Genomic DNA, 21060 nt, shown 5'->3' on the forward strand with positions numbered 1-21060 from the left:
GATCAATCAGTCATGGAGACTGAGGATGAAGAGGAATCGCCTGAAGGCACAGCACCTTCTAGTGATGACGAGGAACCTGAAGGCACTGAACCTTCTATAGTAGCATCTGATGCAGAAGAGATGAGTGATGATGCTGTGGAGGAAACTGAGCCAGATTCAGAAGGGGGAGAAAGCTCAGTCCCTACACCTGCCACAAGGAGTAAAGAAACTCCTAGTCCCCGAAAGTCTCTCAGAGAGCCGAAACCAGTCATACGATTGACTTACGATAAGCCTGGTGACCCATCCAATGACCCAGTTACCATCATGCATCATGGGATGGTCATTGAATTCAAGTTGAATCACCAGGAAACCAGCAGATCAGTTAAGAAGTCTAAACTAAGCCGGATGTCAACGGATGATGATAGAAGGAGGCACCCTACTAGACTGAAGAAGAAAGATGTCAGATGAGGGCATCTTGACAGTCAGAAGGGGGAGGGTGTAGCCCTGGCTAAATCTCATTCACCATTTAATTTAGGCTACTGGCTTTAATTCATGCAATAAATAAATGGGTTAAAACATTTAAAGCATTGTATTAAAAAGACTGAGTTCATATTGTTTGAATGGGGTTAAAATAAGGTGAAATATATGGAAGGATTTCATGTATAAAAAAATAGGAAACTAATTCATGGTCTTTTGAGTTAAAACCTCATAATGTATGCAGAAGGGCATAGTTTGTTTGAAGTGTACAGTACATGCCCAGCACATGGTTGCAGTCTCACAGCCTAGCATGTGAGCAGCAGCATGTGTCAATCTTGTGTTTCTTTTGTTTTGATTTGTTCCTGCTTAATTGACAGCCAATCATGAGTCCAGTTCCAGTTGGAAGGGTGGGTTCTCAGATCCTGCTAGCTGCTAGGGGAACAGGTGTACTAGATCAGTCCTTTTCTCTCTAATCAGTCATTCCAACTCAGACAGCCAGAGTGAAAAGTCACAGTTTGTTCAGTGAAGCCTGTGTCAAGACATAAATGTTTGTAACCTTGGTTGACGACCAGTTATCCTGTTGGTGTGAACATTATTGATCTGCAAGAGGTAAATATATGCCTGTATTGTTTCTGTTGCTGTAACTAAATGTTGGAGTGTAACAGTTAATGTGTTTGCAAATTGTGATTAGCCATTTGCACTTCCACAACATCAAAGAGCTCTGTATTGTGTTGTAAATGCATAGCTTGGCATTTTAAGTCATTGGATTAAGTACAAGCTACCACTATCTCTTCATGATGTAGTATTTTGGACTTGTGGCTTAGCTGATGTATTTGCTTCAGGACACTGGCAAGTGTGAGCGTGGAACACTTTGCCCAGCTGTAGAGTGAGGTCCCTACTGTTTCTTCTTCGGGAGTGTTTCTTCTTCTGGACTGATTCTCCTGGACTGATTCTTCTGGACACTGACCTGTGTTGCTGTTCCCTCTGCTGCATTCCCCCCATCATGCAGTAACCCCTCACCAAACGTAACCTTCTACGTAACCATGGCGTTGTGAGTACTGTACATTGAGCACGTGCATTTTATTTTCCTGCTTGTGAGATCAAGTGAAGCGGCCACTACAGTTTGTAGGCCTCAACGCACCCAAGCCACGACTCAGGCCTGCAACGAGCGTTCAGTTAGGGTCACTAAAGGACTTACACGTTGCAGTCAGGTGTGTGTGTGAGAGTGTGAGTGGGGCCCATTATTGTGTGACCTGTTGATATTTGTATCCACATTCGCAATCCTTTTTATTTTATTTGTCATACTGCATTGAGAGTCCTACATTTTTATTATTGCTTTTCTGTGTAATAAATATTCCTGCCTACGTTGGGTAGTTATATATTTAAAGTAACCTTGTTGTGTCATACTAGCTCACAGAGAATTCATGTTTGGTACTATTTAATTCATGTTGGGAAATAAGTAGTTTAAAAAAGTAGTAAGTTACATACAGTACTTTTGAGGAGTATTTGATGCTCTAAGTTTATATGGAGGCACAGCCGGTTGAATTAAAATTACTTAAGTACCCAATTCAATAGTTAACAAGTTAGACTACAGGTAGACGCGCTAGTTCATTAAAACGAACTCAGGCCCCGCCCAGTGTACTACTACACAAGAAACCTCATAGCTACCTGGGACGGGTGTTACACATTGGAGGCACTGCTGAGATGGTACCAAACATAAATTGAGCTAATTGACACACAAGTAAAGAACAGTATTTTAGTTGCAGTGAAAGTTTAGCACGTTGCAAATATGGCCAGCCGTACAAACAGTCCAACACAGTCAGATTTAATTGATTGGTGCCGGGGAGAGGGATTAGATGTAAAACATGCTCTCTTAATATATGATGTGCCAGAAGACACTAACCAAGATGTTATTGAAGAAACAGTAGCGACTGTCAAAGCTTTGGGCAACATTCAGATAAGGGGAAGGATATTTCGTTCACAACTCCAATCCCTAATGTTATTAGTAGAGTGCCGTGAAGAGATAGACCCCACTAAAATTCCCCCAGAGATTACGCCAATAGCGGGTGGGAGCTCTTGGGGTACATTGCACTACATAGAAGATACTGGCAGCCCGGATGAGTTCACAGAGAAGTTAAAGAAACTCCTCCAGGACGAAGGGAAAACAATGGATGATATCCAGAGACTATACACCCCCAGTGCATCGGGACCCAGCAACACTGAGTCCATCATACGTGCAGTTGGAGATGTATGGAGCAGAAGCAGTAAATTCGCAGACAGCCATGGTTATAGACGTCTGAGGACATTCTCCGGAGTCAGTCCCACTCCAACAGGAGAAGAATGCCTAGATCTCTGGCTGGAGCAGGCCAAATTCATGGTTGAGGAAGGCGAATGCTCGGAGAAAGAAAAACGCAGAAGAATACTTGAGAGTCTCAGAGGTCCCGCCTTAGAGATCATTCAAGCTGTCCGTATGACTGATCCTGATGCTAGCCCCATGGAGTACATAGAGGCCATAGAAAGCATCTTCGGTGTGACAGGGTCAGGTGAAGACCTTTACTATGCGTTCAGATCCCTCCGACAGAAGCCTGAGGAGCGTTTGTCTGAATTTCTGCAAAGAGTAGAGAAGTCCCTTATGAAAGTAGTACAAGGAGGTGGCCTCCCTGCACACGCAGCTAACAGAGGCAGAATTGAGCAGCTCATTAGGGGTTCGACCTCTGACCTCCTGTTGCTTCAGCTGAAGGTTAGGGAGCGCAAGGATGACCCCCCTTCTTTTCTGAACCTGCTGAAGGAGATACGGGAAGAGGAAGACCGCCACTCTGTTAGAGAAAGCCTATCCGCACCAAAGCACCGTCAGCATGTGCGCACAGTGCAGGCATCAAAAGAAAGAGTGCAGTGTGAACCTGAAGACCAGATGGATGAGGAAAGTCCCCAGCCCTCTGATCGTTCAAGTGGTTCAAAGAAAAGGAAGAAGCCAAAACCTGAGTCACACAGTGAAATGCAGTCACTTAAAGAACAGGTGAAAGCACTAGAAAATATGATGAGTGTTATGTCAGTGACATCAACCGCAGGCCGCGGCTCAACTACCTGGTCCAGAAGGAACAAGGCTTCAGGCCATAGGCCTGGTCCAACCAAAGAGCAGTCTCCCAAAGAGGCTGATGGGTATTTCTGCTACCGGTGTGGAGAGAGTGGTCATATTGCGCCAAATTGCACTGCCCCAGAGAACACACAGAAAGTAATCAGAAAGCTAATACGCTTAGCGCGAACCGGAAAAGACAACAAGAAAGACAATCCAGAAGAGGATCAAGAGGACCCCGAAGACTCCTCAAACGAGCCTGTTGCCAGGGTCAACAAAGTAGAAGTCCCTGAAGACGACAGCCTGCCTGAGGGTCTCGTGGGCCCGTCAATGATTTACCCAATCAAAGTCAATGACTTGACCTGCAATGCTCTCCTAGACAGTGGTTCCAACGTGACCATAATATTTGAGAGTTGGTTCAACGAACACTTGCAGGATGTCCCAGTACAGCCCATCTCTCGTTTAGGCCTCTGGGGTCTGTCCGACACAGAGTACCCTTACCAAGGTTATGCCGTCGTGGAGATGGAGTTCCCAGAAAGTTTGACAGGCGTCAAAGGGCCCATAGTAGTTTTAGCTTTGATCTGTCCAGAGCCAGAGCACTACAGTCAAGCCCCTGTTATTGTCGGTACCAACACATTCCTGTTTCACAGACTGTGGGAGCTGTTGAAAGAAGGTGGTGACGAAACCATTGTTCACTCTATGAGAATCCAACCAGTGTATGCACCAGTCCAAGTAAAGGCTGGGCTCACTGCATCTGAGACAGTGGATGACACTGTTGGACAAGTGAAATGGCAAGGACCTGGTCCACTCTCAATACCCCCAGGGGAGAAGTATTACGCCACTTGTACAGTAGACAGTCCAACTCCCATGTCAAGAGACATAGTGATGATTGATGCACCCGCTGAACAGTCACTACCCGCTGGCGTACTAGTACAGCCCAGTGTGCTGCAGAGCACCGACATAGACGCCAACAGTTTCACAGTGCTACTCCACAATGAGTCCCAAAAACGAACCTCAATACCAGTGGGCACTGTAGTGGCAGAGATGTATGCTGTTGATGCAGTTACCCCAGTACAGTCATCTAGCGTCCCAGCTGATGCAATAGATCCAGCTCTGTTTGATTTCGGCAATTCCCCCATCTCTGAGGAGTGGCAGAACCGGCTTCGACAGAAGTTAGCTGAGAGAATAAATGCCTTCTCATTGCATGAGTGGGATGTTGGCCTGGCGAAGGGGGTGGAGCACCACATACGCCTACATGACCCCAGACCATTCAGGGAAAGGTCACGCAGACTGGCTCCCGCAGACATCGACGATGTCCGACGCCACCTACAGCAGCTGCTAGAGACCGGGATGGTTAAGGAGTCCCGTAGTCCCTACGCCTCTCCCATTGTGGTTGTCCGCAAAAAGAATGGACGGGTCAGATTCTGTATTGACTACAGAACCCTCAACAGTCGCACCATACCGGACCAGTACACGATGCCTCGCATCGATGATGCTTTGGATGCACTGACAGGCAGCAAGTGGTTCTCGGTATTGGATTTAAGGAGTGGCTATTATCAGATAGCTATGGCTGAGGAGGATAAAGAGAAGACAGCCTTCATTTGTCCCCTTGGATTCTATGAGTTTGAGCGCATGCCACAAGGGATAACTGGAGCTCCTGCAACGTTCCAACGCTTAATGGAGAAAGCTGTTGGGGACATGCATCTCCTTCAAGTCCTTGTGTACTTGGACGACATAATCGTCTTTGGCAAAACGCTCGAGGAGCATGAGCAGCGTCTACTCAAGGTCCTAGATAGACTTGAAGAAGTAGGCCTGAAAGTATCGATTGACAAATGCCAATTCTGTCAACCACAAGTGAAATACGTGGGCCACATTGTTTCAGCGTCCGGAATCGCCACTGACCCGGAGAAGGTGGAAGTGGTGAAACGTTGGAAGGAGCCCACCGATATCAAGTCTCTAAGATCATTCCTAGGCTTTTGCGGCTACTATCGGCGTTTCATTGCTAATTACTCAGTCATTGTCCGTCCTCTTACCGAACTCACCAAAGGCTATCCACCAACTCAGCGTGAGACCAAGGCCCGGAAGGGGAAAGACCCGAACAAGACGTACTTCAAAGAGTCTGAGCCTTTCGGAGAGCGTTGGGATGACGCCTGTCGTGATGCCTTTCATGAGATCATTGAGCGCCTGATTAATGCCCCTGTTTTAGCCTTCGCCGACCCTTCTAAGCCCTACATTCTGCATGTAGATGCTAGCATGAATGGCCTTGGCGCCGTGTTGAATCAGGAGCACCCAGAGGGCCTCAGACCAGTGGCCTTCGCCAGTCGTAAACTTAGTGGTCCTGAGCAACGCTACCCCATCCACCAGCTGGAATTTCTGGCGTTAAAGTGGGCAGTGGTGGACAAGTTCCATGACTACTTGTATGGTGCTAAGTTTACTGTAAGAACCGACAATAACCCGTTAACGTATGTCCTTACGTCCGCCAAGCTGGGTGCAGTAGGACATTGTTGGCTTGCTGCCCTAGCCACCTACGACTTCACTGTTCAGTATCGTCCAGGGCGTCACAATATTGATGCTGATCTACTGTCCAGGCTGTACGACCAAGAGGCTAGGGGCTGGACAAACATCCTACCGTCAGGGATCAAAGCCATCTGTCAGCGAGCTTGTGGCAATGAAGCACATGTCAGATTAGTAGAGCAACTAGGGGTTCCAGCAACTGTGGTGCCTGAAGCCTATGCTTTCCCAGTGAACCTAAGCCTAAGCACCATCGACCAGTTGACCCCAAAAGACCTAGAGACTGCTCAAGTTCTAGATCCAGTGATTGGTCCTGTGAAAAAGATGATTGAAACGAAACAGACATTGACTCATAATAAGAGCGATCCCCCTGATGTCGCCTTACTCATCCGTGAGGGGAGCAAGCTTGAGTCACGGGATGGAATACTCTTCAGAGTAACAAAGAAAGTGTCTGGAAAGAAGATTAGACAGCTTGTCTTGCCTGAAAGATACCGGATCGTGGTGTTAAGATCACTGCACGATGAGTGTGGGCACATGGGAGTGGAACGAACCACCCAGCTGATCAAAGACAGGTTCTACTGGCCACGTCTAACCAGTGAGGTGGAGCAGTACGTCCGCACCTGTGGGAGATGCATCTCAAGAAAGACACTTCCCCACCGTGCCTCACCACTAAATCAAATAACCAGTGATGGCCCTTTGGATTTAGTCTGTATTGACTTCCTACAAATCGAGCCAGACTCCAAAGGCACGGCTAATGTCTTAGTTGTGACAGATCACTACACGCGCTATGCACAGGCATTTCCTACCAAGGACCAAAAAGCCCTCACTGTAGCAAAGGTCTTGTGGGAAAAATACTTTGTGCATTACGGTTTACCTGCACGGATTCACTCTGATCAGGGCCGGGACTTTGAGTGTCGACTGATCAAGGAGCTCCTGTCCATGCTTGGAATCCGTAAGTCACGTACCTCCCCATACCATCCACAGGGTGATGCCCAACCAGAGAGGTTTAACCGAACTCTCCTGGCGATGCTTGGTACCCTGGACACGAAAAAGAAGCAATGTTGGAGCCAGCACATCAGTCAGCTTGTACACGCGTACAATTGTACTAGGAATGATGCTACTGGTTACTCTCCATATTGTCTAATGTTCGGGAGAGAAGCAAGGTTACCAGTTGACATCTGCTTTGGTACGTCACCAGATGGAGAGGGTGAGTCGTCTTACCTGCAGTACGTCGCTCAGATGAGAAAAGAGTTGCAGAGTGCCTACAAGCTCGCATCTGAGGCAGCTACAAAGAGTCACCTGAGAAACAAGTCATACTATGACCAGCGTGTGAGGGATTTGCCCTTGGGAGTTGGTGATAGAGTCCTTATCCGGAATGTTGGACTCAAAGGCAAGCACAAACTGGAAGACAGATGGAAGTCAACCCCCTATGTCGTGGTGAAGAAGCTACCGAACCTGCCAGTGTACAAGGTCAAACCAGAAGGCTTTGGTGTAGGCACAGTCAAGACTCTGCACCGAGACCATCTGTTGCCCATAGGTTACCTGGTAAGGATGTCCGCTCCTCCTGATGATACCGGGCATGTCAAAAGAAGACCTGTCACCAGATCGCAGCATGCTCGACGGAGTCACAGACCGACTACGTCTGTTGAAGAGTCTTTGGAAAGTGGCACAGACTCATCGGACGAAGAGTTTGAACAAAGCCATAGTCCACCAACTTTGGATGTGGATGAGGTACGGAGACACCTCTCTACAACCTATCAAGCCCCTCAAGATCCTGAAGGTCAAGAGGAGGAGGTCTCTGAAGTCTCGGATCAATCAGTCATGGAGACTGAGGATGAAGAGGAATCGCCTGAAGGCACAGCACCTTCTAGTGATGACGAGGAACCTGAAGGCACTGAACCTTCTATAGTAGCATCTGATGCAGAAGAGATGAGTGATGATGCTGTGGAGGAAACTGAGCCAGATTCAGAAGGGGGAGAAAGCTCAGTCCGTACACCTGCCACAAGGAGTAAAGAAACTCCTAGTCCCCGAAAGTCTCTCAGAGAGCCGAAACCAGTCATACGATTGACTTACGATAAGCCTGGTGACCCATCCAATGACCCAGTTACCATCATGCATCATGGGATGGTCATTGAATTCAAGTTGAATCACCAGGAAACCAGCAGATCAGTTAAGAAGTCTAAACTAAGCCGGATGTCAACGGATGATGATAGAAGGAGGCACCCTACTAGACTGAAGAAGAAAGATGTCAGATGAGGGCATCTTGACAGTCAGAAGGGGGAGGGTGTAGCCCTGGCTAAATCTCATTCACCATTTAATTTAGGCTACTGGCTTTAATTCATGCAATAAATAAATGGGTTAAAACATTTAAAGCATTGTATTAAAAAGACTGAGTTCATATTGTTTGAATGGGGTTAAAATAAGGTGAAATATATGGAAGGATTTCATGTATAAAAAAATAGGAAACTAATTCATGGTCTTTTGAGTTAAAACCTCATAATGTATGCAGAAGGGCATAGTTTGTTTGAAGTGTACAGTACATGCCCAGCACATGGTTGCAGTCTCACAGCCTAGCATGTGAGCAGCAGCATGTGTCAATCTTGTGTTTCTTTTGTTTTGATTTGTTCCTGCTTAATTGACAGCCAATCATGAGTCCAGTTCCAGTTGGAAGGGTGGGTTCTCAGATCCTGCTAGCTGCTAGGGGAACAGGTGTACTAGATCAGTCCTTTTCTCTCTAATCAGTCATTCCAACTCAGACAGCCAGAGTGAAAAGTCACAGTTTGTTCAGTGAAGCCTGTGTCAAGACATAAATGTTTGTAACCTTGGTTGACGACCAGTTATCCTGTTGGTGTGAACATTATTGATCTGCAAGAGGTAAATATATGCCTGTATTGTTTCTGTTGCTGTAACTAAATGTTGGAGTGTAACCGTTAATGTGTTTGCAAATTGTGATTAGCCATTTGCACTTCCACAACATCAAAGAGCTCTGTATTGTGTTGTAAATGCATAGCTTGGCATTTTAAGTCATTGGATTAAGTACAAGCTACCACTATCTCTTCATGATGTAGTATTTTGGACTTGTGGCTTAGCTGATGTATTTGCTTCAGGACACTGGCAAGTGTGAGCGTGGAACACTTTGCCCAGCTGTAGAGTGAGGTCCCTACTGTTTCTTCTTCGAGACTGTTTCTTCTTCTGGACTGATTCTCCTGGACTGATTCTTCTGGACACTGACCTGTGTTGCTGTTCCCTCTGCTGCATTCCCCCCATCATGCAGTAACCCCTCACCAAACGTAACCTCCTACGTAACCATGGCGTTGTGAGTACTGTACATTGAGCACGTGCATTTTATTTTCCTGCTTGTGAGATCAAGTGAAGCGGCCACTACAGTTTGTAGGCCTCAACGCACCCAAGCCACGACTCAGGCCTGCAACGAGCGTTCAGTTAGGGTCACTAAAGGACTTACACGTTGCAGTCAGGTGTGTGTGTGAGAGTGTGAGTGGGGCCCATTATTGTGTGACCTGTTGATATTTGTATCCACATTCGCAATCCTTTTTATTTTATTTTTCATACTGCATTGAGAGTCCTACTATTTTATTATTGCTTTTCTGTGTAATAAATATTCCTGCCTACGTTGGGTAGTTATATATTTAAAGTAACCTTGTTGTGTCATAGCTCACAGAGAATTCATGTTTGGTACTATTTAATTCATGTTGGGAAATAAGTAGTTTAAAAAAGTAGTAAGTTACATACAGTACTTTTGAGGAGTATTTGATGCTCTAAGTTTATATGGAGGCACAGCCGGTTGAATTAAAATTACTTAAGTACCCAATTCAATAGTTAACAAGTTAGACTACAGGTAGACGCGCTAGTTCATGTGAGCAGCAGCATGTGTCAATCTTGTGTTTCTTTTGTTTTGATTTGTTCCTGCTTAATTGACAGCCAATCATGAGTCCAGTTCCAGTTGGAAGGGTGGGTTCTCAGATCCTGCTAGCTGCTAGGGGAACAGGTGTACTAGATCAGTCCTTTTCTCTCTAATCAGTCATTCCAACTCAGACAGCCAGAGTGAAAAGTCACAGTTTGTTCAGTGAAGCCTGTGTCAAGACATAAATGTTTGTAACCTTGGTTGACGACCAGTTATCCTGTTGGTGTGAACATTATTGATCTGCAAGAGGTAAATATATGCCTGTATTGTTTCTGTTGCTGTAACTAAATGTTGGAGTGTAACAGTTAATGTGTTTGCAAATTGTGATTAGCCATTTGCACTTCCACAACATCAAAGAGCTCTGTATTGTGTTGTAAATGCATAGCTTGGCATTTTAAGTCATTGGATTAAGTACAAGCTACCACTATCTCTTCATGATGTAGTATTTTGGACTTGTGGCTTAGCTGATGTATTTGCTTCAGGACACTGGCAAGTGTGAGCGTGGAACACTTTGCCCAGCTGTAGAGTGAGGTCCCTACTGTTTCTTCTTCGGGAGTGTTTCTTCTTCTGGACTGATTCTCCTGGACTGATTCTTCTGGACACTGACCTGTGTTGCTGTTCCCTCTGCTGCATTCCCCCCATCATGCAGTAACCCCTCACCAAACGTAACCTTCTACGTAACCATGGCGTTGTGAGTACTGTACATTGAGCACGTGCATTTTATTTTCCTGCTTGTGAGATCAAGTGAAGCGGCCACTACAGTTTGTAGGCCTCAACGCACCCAAGCCACGACTCAGGCCTGCAACGAGCGTTCAGTTAGGGTCACTAAAGGACTTACACGTTGCAGTCAGGTGTGTGTGTGAGAGTGTGAGTGGGGCCCATTATTGTGTGACCTGTTGATATTTGTATCCACATTCGCAATCCTTTTTATTTTATTTGTCATACTGCATTGAGAGTCCTACATTTTTATTATTGCTTTTCTGTGTAATAAATATTCCTGCCTACGTTGGGTAGTTATATATTTAAAGTAACCTTGTTGTGTCATACTAGCTCACAGAGAATTCATGTTTGGTACTATTTAATTCATGTTGGGAAATAAGTAGTTTAAAAAAGTAGTTAAAAGCAAGAGACAAGTTACATACAGTACTTTTGAGGAGTATTTGATGCTCTAAGTTTATATGGAGGCACAGCCGGTTGAATTAAAATTACTTAAGTACCCAATTCAATAGTTAACAAGTTAGACTACAGGTAGACGCGCTAGTTCATTAAAACGAACTCAGGCCCCGCCCAGTGTACTACTACACAAGAAACCTCATAGCTACCTGGGACGGGTGTTACATATATATATATATATATATATATATATATATATATATATATGCTTACAACAGCTGAGGAATGGATGTGTGTCAGGAGTGTCGTGTCGGCAGTGGTAAAATAGTGAGGGGACAATATTGTGACTACCGCTAGACTTGCGCCGGTCGGGGGGAAGAATACAGAAAGAACAGGTCGGATAGCATGAAAAGTCGGGGGACATTCTGGACAGAATGACCCATGATGATGTGTGTGTGTGTGTGTGTGTGTGTGTGGGTGTGTGTGTGTGTGTAAGCAAGAGAGAGAGAGAGAGAGAGAGAGAGAGAGAGAGAGAGAGAGAGAGAGAGAGAGAGAGAGAGAGAGAGAGAGAGAGAGATAGAATATTATATGTTCTAGATATCCGGTCGCAAGTCAAATTCCTCTGAAATTACACACACAAAATGCATACAAATAGTGTGCGCAAGGAGGGGTGTGTGTGTGTGTGTTGTGTGATGTGTGTGCGCACGTGTCAAGCAACTGCAGAGGCTCTTCCCGTACTATCCTAGCCTGTAATTACAGAGAGCCCTGCTGTCCAGAGCCGGCTCTCCCATTAACCTCAGCCAAGGGCCTCCCTGCACAGCAGACGGCCCACTTGAAGACACTGGTTACCAGATACGTTGACAGGGATGCTCAAGGACGCTGTCAGCATGGTGAACTGCAGCCAGTGATGTGAATGAGTTGTATTAAGCAGGGCTTGCTTTCGGATCACCAGTCAGTATGGGTACAAGATTAGAGCCAGACCGGGATGTTGGCAACAGAACCCGAAATCTGGCATCGGTCTGGCTACATTTTACAGTTAGCAGCCACTCAAAATGTCCTCTAGCTAAAACGGTATTCTTGAAGTAGCCTAAACCACCAGATCATGAGAATCACCGCACTCCATTTCAACAGTCTGTTCATTAGTAATAAGACGTAATTCTAAAAGCCCTGCAACCAAGCCCTGGAGTCGTGCTGCTCCTTACACCAAACTGTGAAATGGTCAAAGGGTGGCGCCGCAAAATCAGCAGGGCTCATCCTGGAACCCAAGTGGTGAAGTGATGGACAGACCGACTGACCGACACACCCCAGAGTCCAATCACTAGCGGGGCAAAAATACATGTTAATGTCGCAGTCAAATATCTGGAGACTCCCAACTTAGCTACAGTAACTAACTAGTGTGAGAGAACAATAGCTGTCACTGTTTGTAAACTGCACACAGTCGATCCTACACAGCCTCAGAGCAAGCGCATGGTTGTAACACATGACACAACTTGGACTGTCAGTGTCACAATAATGTGTTTTTGGCATTGAAAATTGGAACAAATAATTACAAATAACATTTCTGGGGCTTTTAGGCTTTGTAACAGGGCAGGAATTTCAGGGAGGCCATGGTTGCCATTGCCCCTCAGTTTGGCCTTGTGTCCCTCAAAAAATGGCATGCCCTGAGGCCGCTGACTGTACCACTTTCTCCTCGTTCTTGTCAATATGTAGATACCAATGCCTCTTGTCATGTAGACAACTTGTATTTTACTGAGATTCAGAATTCTTAACAACCCCATCTTTAAAGCAATCCAGGAACTTTGGTTACTGCATAACCAGTAAAATCTTGTTTTATTTGATGGCCCTCCTGCCCTGGCATTTGGCCGTTGTGCCCTAAAAGAATAAACAACACCAAAGGCCAAACTGGCCTGCCCCATAAAATGATGAAATTCCAGGCCTGCTTTCGCCATTTTTTTTTTTTTCCAGGAAATGGGGGGAGAGATGGGGAGCGACACACGGCAAAGGTCGTCCGGATCGGGAATCGAACCGGCGACGCCGCCAGGCATCCATGCCTATGTGGCAATGCCTAAGTGGTATGCGCCTGGACCAGTAGGACAGCGGGCGCCCCGTAAAAAAACCTTTTCAACATGCAAACGATTGACGATTATATGAAAAATAATTGTGATTATCATGCGATTAGGTGATTATGTAATAGATAGAGATGGATGGATGGATAGACAGAAAGACAGACAAACAGACACCTGGGCACTAGGGACATGTGGGCACTTGGAGAGTTGGGCACCTGGACAACTGGGCAGTGGGCACTAGGGACATGTGGGCACCCGGCACCTGGAGAGGTGGGCACCTGGACAACTGGGCAATAGGGACATGTGGGCACTTGGAGAGGTGGACACCTGGACAACTGGCCACTATGGACATGTGGGCACTTGGAGAGGTGGGCACTTGGACAACTGGGCACTAGGTACATGTGGGCAAGTGTGCAAGGACTGACAGATACAGATCTCCAAATATGGCCATATCAGTTGGATCACTGCTGCAACATAGCTGTGAGCGTCCGCAATCTCTAGACTGAGCGGCCCAAGGGGCAGCGAACTTCTAGTTATTATAATACTACTGATACATTTTTTCCCAACAAATCGACCTGTGGAATTTGTTTGACATTGTGACGCATTTTAGTCTTTCCATTGTTGGTACAGTGTGTGTTGGTGTGCATACATGTATGTGTGTGTGTGCGCGGGCATGCACGTGCGTGCGACAGTGACGCCTTTTACTGACCTGCTTTCCTGTTTTTGTGGAAAGAAAATGACAAAGGGGACACAGGCAATCACACACACACACACACACACACACACACACACACACACACACACACACACACACACACACACACACACACACACACACACACACACACACACACACACACACACACACACACACACACACACACACACACACACACACACACACACACAAAGGGTGTAGCCTAATCAATGAGGTGCTTAACCTAATGACTGTGCACAGTAAAAATCAGGGGTGTTGATTTAACGCTGGGAGTGTAAAGATGTTCCTGGGTTTTACTGTGTAAGCTAAAGATACAGAGCATTCATATGGTTGTCTCTCCCTTTCTCCACTCCCTGAGATGAAGCTATCTCACACAGACTGGGGGTATTTCTCACTAAGACAGAAGAATGCCTTGCTAAAACCTCCCTGCTCTGGAATAGTGCTGACTCACTGCCTCAGCAACACACACACACACGCGCACGCACGCACGCACGCACGCATGCACGCACGCATGCACGCTTTTTATTCCTATGTCTTCAACTGATTTCTATTGACTCCATTAATTCCATCCGTAGCCACATCCGTAGCTAATAACCTACCTAAACCTTCATCTAATTAGGTTTAAATAGCCCCTTGGAAAGCAGTGTTCTGACAAAAGGTCCACTTGACACAGTTGACAGACATTTCCACCTTTCTCTACAATAGTATGTGTACGCGCGCGCAAGCACGCACGCACGCACGCACGCACACACACACACGATAGGTTCTTGGTTTACCTATGATCCTACATTACTGAGGCACTGCACTGTCGCGACACATAAAACATACACTTTGAAACACGCATAACTCAAATTCCGTGTCAAAGCATAGAATCTGAGCTATGTGTGAGCTCAGTGTGTGTGATTCCATGTAGGCTAATCTCTCCGTCGTTCCAGGCATCAACTCTAATCAGTAGATTTGTCCTAACAGGACAGGAATAAAATAAACCAACCTCAGGGTTTTGAGACCAAACATGCCAGCTTCTTGCCAGGTGTGCGTGCGTCGTGCGATGTGTGTGTATGCAGGGGTGTCGCACCAAATTCTGGGCCTGTGGCACTTTAACTCTTGAGAAATAGCAGATCTACAAGCTACTGCGAGCTCGTAGATCTGCTATTTTTGAAAAATCGGGAAGATTTGTGCAAGTCTTTGAATATTTCAAATCCTTCTAAGGTTTTTTGAACAACCTATGTTTCTATGTCAGTGGTGCTCAAACATTTTCATTTCAAGGACCCCCAGAATGATATGTATTTGACCACGGACCCCCATCTCAAAATATTTAGTTCCAGGGACCCTCCAGAAGCAAAATTTTGGTTAGAAACTCTCGCCTAGAAAATACATATATTCAAAGATTTGCACACATGTTCACAACATTTAAAAAAAATAGCAGATATACAAGCTCGCAGGGCAGCACTCGGTGCCACGCTGTGAGCTTGTATATCTGCTATTTTTCAATAGCTAAAGTATAAAATAATTCCAGGCCGCTCCACCTTGGGCACTAGTAACTCAGTCCCACTCCCCTCCTTGCGACGTCCCTGTGTGTGCGACTGTGCGTGTGTGTGTAACATAAAAGGCAGAACATGCAGTTACACGAGTACTGGAGCCTGCTTTGCGGTTTGTTGTTTTTTCATCAGCTTTGCTGCTGACAGCACGTTGTCAAGCAAATCGTATTCAGTCATTGTTTAAACACTGGAAGATTTGATTTAGATGACTTTTCCAGAGTTCCTCTAGTAGAGCTGCCCGAATGTAAACGGTAGCATCAGAAAACGTCTCACTTACAAACACAATTACCTCTTAGGGTTCGTGCAAATGTCAGTGTGTCACTACAAGCCACCGTGTAGCCTACTTATGAATCTGACAACGTGACAAGTCTGTCACAATAGGGAGAAAGGGGGGAAAAAGGCATTGTGTTTGGCACCGTGTTCCGCTCCCACACAAGCACATTGCAGCTCAGAATTGTAATAAAAACCCAAAGGGTGGTAACATTGTTCACTGTGTTTATTATTTTTTTGCTTTTAGAGGGTGTGTGGGTACAATGAGCAGCAGAATAACTTGAGGGACCATTTCTGGTTTGCTATACCAGGGGTCTTCAATGTTTTCAGGCCAAGGACCCCTTAGTTGAGAGAGAGATGAAGCAGGGACCCCCACAACCTGTTCATAGATTCCATATAGTTTCATCGTTTGACGGCACAATCATCAGTGTATTTTGGAGTCAATTTGTGTTTTCAGATATTTAACCACTTGAACCGTCAATACTTAATAAACTTCACCTTTCACTCTGTACTTAGTCTGCTCTGTTCCCCCTCTACACAAAAGCTCTTGTGAGGCGTTGTGAGCTTGTAGATCTGCTATTTTTGGCTAAAGTTCTCACAATATGGACACTAGGGTTCAAATGGTTAATATAAAAAAGGAGAACAACGTTTCTATCACAAGTAACTCTGAGGACCCCCTAGGGGTCCCGGACCCCCTGTTGAAGACCCTTGCATTAATGGCCAGACAGCTTTGTTCATCCCGAATGGGGACACTCGTTTTCCACCAAACATCATTCAGCACATCAGCATGAACCAAAAACGAGTAATTCCAATGGTATTATAGCCTAACAATACACAATGAAGTAACCATAACATACGTGACTATCAGCAGGAAAAGCACCCACCTGCTTCATAACCTTACAGTCTATCATATACAAACATAAGAAAACAAACAAACTAAAAAGTATCCAGGTGGCGGCCTACTGAATTCCTAGCCAGCTCCGATGGCTGCCGTTCTGTTCTGTAGTCAGAACTGCCACGCCGGAGCAGAGGGTGAGCTGAATGATACAACAATACAGGATTCCATCCATATCTGGTATTAAAAGAAAAGGTTACCGGTATTTAAGGAATGTGTGTCCCTTTCAATCTCACTCCATCTTCTGCCTCTATCTACCCTTTTTAATAATTTATTATAAACTTAGCACAAAAAGATCAGTCCACTCCCCTTTAATAATACCAATTTGTATTGTATTGAATTGTTGTTTCGTATTGTTTATATAATTTTTATTGTTGATTCGTCACCTTTACAACGAGGTACAGCAGCGGGCATTCGTGGAATGAGCACCACAGCCAAACGTGTGGGTAACGGCGACCCAAAATGTGCCAACATTCGGTCCATTATACAGTATCTCCCCTTTAATTATACCAAATGCGTTGATTTGTCACCTTTACCACAAGGTACAAATTGTAATTGTAAGTGGAATGAGCAACACAGCCAAACGTGTGGGTAGCACCCCTCAAAAAAATGGTCAAAATGGCCTGGCAAGCCTGGAAGTTCACCTTTGTTGCTTGGTTCATTGAATGATTGCACTCTCCCACAGTAATAAGGAAAAGAAAAAAAACAACACATATTGGCCATTTTTACACTTTGTTAATTTTAAGCTCAGTGTCAGGGAAGCCCAAAACGAGAGTAAATGCCAGCAGAACAGTATTGCAAGCCATTTTGGCAAACATTTGGGTCGGCGCTACCCATACGTTTGTGAATGCCCGATGCTTACAAGCTGTACCTCGTTGTAAATGTAAAGGTGACAAATCAACGATAAACATGATATAAAACACAACACAAATATTATTAAAGGGAAGATATAATGGACCAAAGTCAAGTTTCCTTTCTTTTTGTATATATTCCTTCCTTCTTCACCCCTGTTCCTGAAATGTACGAGGAGAGAAGAGGACAGGACAGGACAGGAGAAAGGGGAAGAGGAGAGGATAGTAAAGTGTGAGGTCTGTCATTATCTGGGGGAACAAAATGCTTTCCACTTTTAAGATGCTTTTCTTCTCAACTCTTTAGACATTTTCCCTTCCCCTTCTCCATAGACCACACACAGAGGTAACATTTCTGCCTCCAACACACACACACACACACACACACACACACACACACACACACACACACACACACACACACACACACACACACACACACACACACACACACACACACACACACACACACACACACACACACACCCAACACATCAACTGATCAAAGTCAGACCAGAAGTAATCCCACCACATGAACCCATTCAGCCCATATTGTTATGCCAAGAACATTAAAGTACCCTCCACTATTGTTAGCCTGTCAGAGGAGGGCTTAATCAACGCTCCATCATATCTCGCTAATTAATTACCCCATTCAGCAGATAGATCAACAACTGCTGGCACTCAGAGGGACTTACAGTACATCTAAAGTTCTAAACCTAATCATCGTCTCATTTCATCTGGAGTTGATTAATAACATCAACCTGTAAAACATCTGATGACCAATCAAGACGATTGGGAAAGGTCTTTGTTGGCTAGCTCAATCACAAGATCCAGCACTGCTGACATTTTTTTTTAGATCAGATTCTTTATTTAGATCAGATCATATGACGGTATGTAATATTATCACTGTAGGAAATGTGTCTTTAGCTTCACTGTGGTGTAATTCAAACCTAAAACTAATTACGCTGTAAAGCTACAGTACAAGAAACAAAGACCATTTGACATAGCCTCCAGAATATACAATTCATTGATGGTCATAGTCAATATCATGTTAGGGACAATGATTGGTTTACAGACTAATTAACATGATTATCAAGCCACACTGAAGGAAAATTAAATCTCTGTGGGTAAGAAAGCTCATGGTTTTAACAGCTGTGGTATCGACTACTAGGGGTTGACTTTGCGCGCGTGTGTTTCTGTGTGTGTGTGGCATTGCCAGTAGCAAGCACAGCACCTCTCATTTCCTGTGACTCACATCGGGTACAGACAGCACATGTTGTATTTACATCCTGCCATGATGACACAAGTTTCTTGTCCGGTGCTTTCGCTAGTGAGACTAAAAACCCTTTTGTAGCGTAATAATGGAGATATGATAATTTGACAGGACACAAAATGTAGTTGAAAAGGACACTAGTTTGTACTAGGGCATTCACCAAATATTAGAATATTCGACTATTTGAATATCAAAGTCACTATTCGACGTTGTTCACCGAAGTAGAATATTCGCTTATTTGTATTTCTTTATTGTTTTCTCTTTATTTGAACTGGGGGCCCCCACCCTGACAAGCACTTGGAATTGTAGGTATTACATTTAATGTGACTCGGTTCTGCAGATTGTGAAATATTGTGAAAATAGCTGATCTACATGCTCACAACGCCTCACAACGCCTCGCAACGCAAGGCGTTGTGAGCATGTAGATCGGCTATTTTCACAATGTTCGTTCGCCTCTCAAATATTCGAATACTTTAAGGTCGAATAATTCGAATACTAAAAATAACTATTCGTGAATGCCCTAGTTTGTACAGAAAATGGGCTCTGCAGGCTAATGGCCAATTTATACTGAAAAACATGACATGATGTTTGATAAATCTGTTATTTTCTGCAACCAACATGGCCACACAACAACGTATAAATGACCATTTAATGTGTAGAGCCGTGCAATAGGAGTACATGGTGTTACAATTAGGTTTGGGAGCTCCTTAAATAGAACTTTTCCTGCAATTTTATAGAAGCAGAGAATAGACCGGAGAGTAGGACAGGAATGGCTGTATTTCAACCAGCAGTCTGGCTGTCTGACTAATGGAAACTTCCATTTACATTTGAAACGCTACAGTGCATACACTGACCACTACGCTATGGAATCTTTACAGCCAGGACAATGGTTTCAATTGTGTGTGTGTGTGTGTGTGAGAGAGAGAGAGAGAGAGAGAGAGAGAGAGAGAGAGAGAGAGAGAGAGAGAGAGAGAGAGAGAGAGAGAGAGAGAGAGAGAGAGAGAGAGAGAGAGAGTGAAAGCAAGTGTCAGAAGTTCAGAACAATAAGCACCAGAATAATGACATTCAATTCAACCCAATGCCTTCTGTCACATCCCAATGGATCTGAAGATGTGGCGAGTGTATTTTGTTAATTAAGTTATGCTGCCAGCCAGGTCAAAATAAAATAATACATTTCCATGATCAGCTTTGCTAGTTTAACACTGGAACCTGGGTCTCCCACGTGGGAAATCAAACATCTATCCCTACGCCAGGGGTCTTCAACAGGGAGTCCGGGACCCCTAGGGGGTCCTCAGAGTTACTACAGGGGGTCCTCCAAATCTTCCAATCCTTTTTTATATTAACAACTTGAACCCTAGTGTCCATATTCTGAGAACTGTAGCCAACAATAGCAGATCTACAAGCTCACAACGCCTCGCAGCGCGAGGCTTTGTGAGCTTGTAGATCGAGGGGAAAAAGAGCAGACCAAGTACAGAGTGAAAGGTCAAGTTTATTAGGTAATGACGGCTCAAGTTGTTAAATATCTGAAAACACTAATTGACATGAATCCAAAATACACTGATGATTGTGCTGTCAAACGATGAAACTATAGGCCTATATGGAATCTATGAAAAGGTTGTGGGGGGTCCCTGATTCGTCTCTCTCTCAACTAAGGGGTCCATGGCCTGAAAACGTTGAAGAGCCCTGCCCTACGCCAAGCCCAAAAGGGAATCCACCCCTTGAGATATTAGGCTTTGGGCTTCAGGCTGAGCTCCCCTGCAACATTCACCCACACAACCTTTAACCTCCACACCTCCAGGCAACCTGACCCCGACCGACCATGGCACCACAGTAACACCCAGGATTCAACTCTGGGTCTACCAGACTACCACCTCTGAAACCAAACACCTACTAGTACTATTACTGTATTACTGTAAGAGGGAATCCCCTTGGCCAGGAGACCCTTTAGGTTTTGCGCTTCAGGCTGAGCTATTCTGGTCTAAATGTTCAATTCTGTCAGTACCTGTGCAAACTCCTCTAAATATGCCAGGGTTTTATACTCCCACTGGAAACACATGTATTCATTATTGTGAGACACTTTAGAGATGAAAGCATCCATAGCATGCTATTGTGATCAAGTAGGCCAACAAACATTTCTTTTTTTGTTTTTTTTGTTCTCTTGTTTCAAGCTTCAGAATATTTACAGATTATTCACAAATCCAGACTGAATTGCCAATATACTGGAAAAACTCAACTTTATAGTAGAGACATTTTGATCACTCTCTCATCCTGAGAGACTCCTAGTGCAGAGTCAAGCAACAGACAGGTCAGCAAGCATGAGAGTCCAATGACCATAGCCTATTCATTACTGTAACGACTGTATTAACATAATGGACAT

The 21060-nt window shown here is 44.8% G+C and overlaps 1 protein-coding gene across 1 annotated transcript in view; it reads right to left on the minus strand.

Annotated features, from left to right (window-relative positions):
• piezo1 (piezo type mechanosensitive ion channel component 1 (Er blood group)) overlaps nt 1-21060 on the minus strand; it is a 186901-nt gene that overhangs the window by 164852 nt on the left and 989 nt on the right. The gene's annotated exons all lie outside the window — the stretch shown is intronic.

The sequence above is a fragment of the Nannobrachium achirus genome, assembly GCF_963921795.1.
Source record: "Nannobrachium achirus genome assembly, chromosome: 13".
In the NCBI taxonomy this organism is placed as follows: Eukaryota; Metazoa; Chordata; class Actinopteri; order Myctophiformes; family Myctophidae; genus Nannobrachium; species Nannobrachium achirus.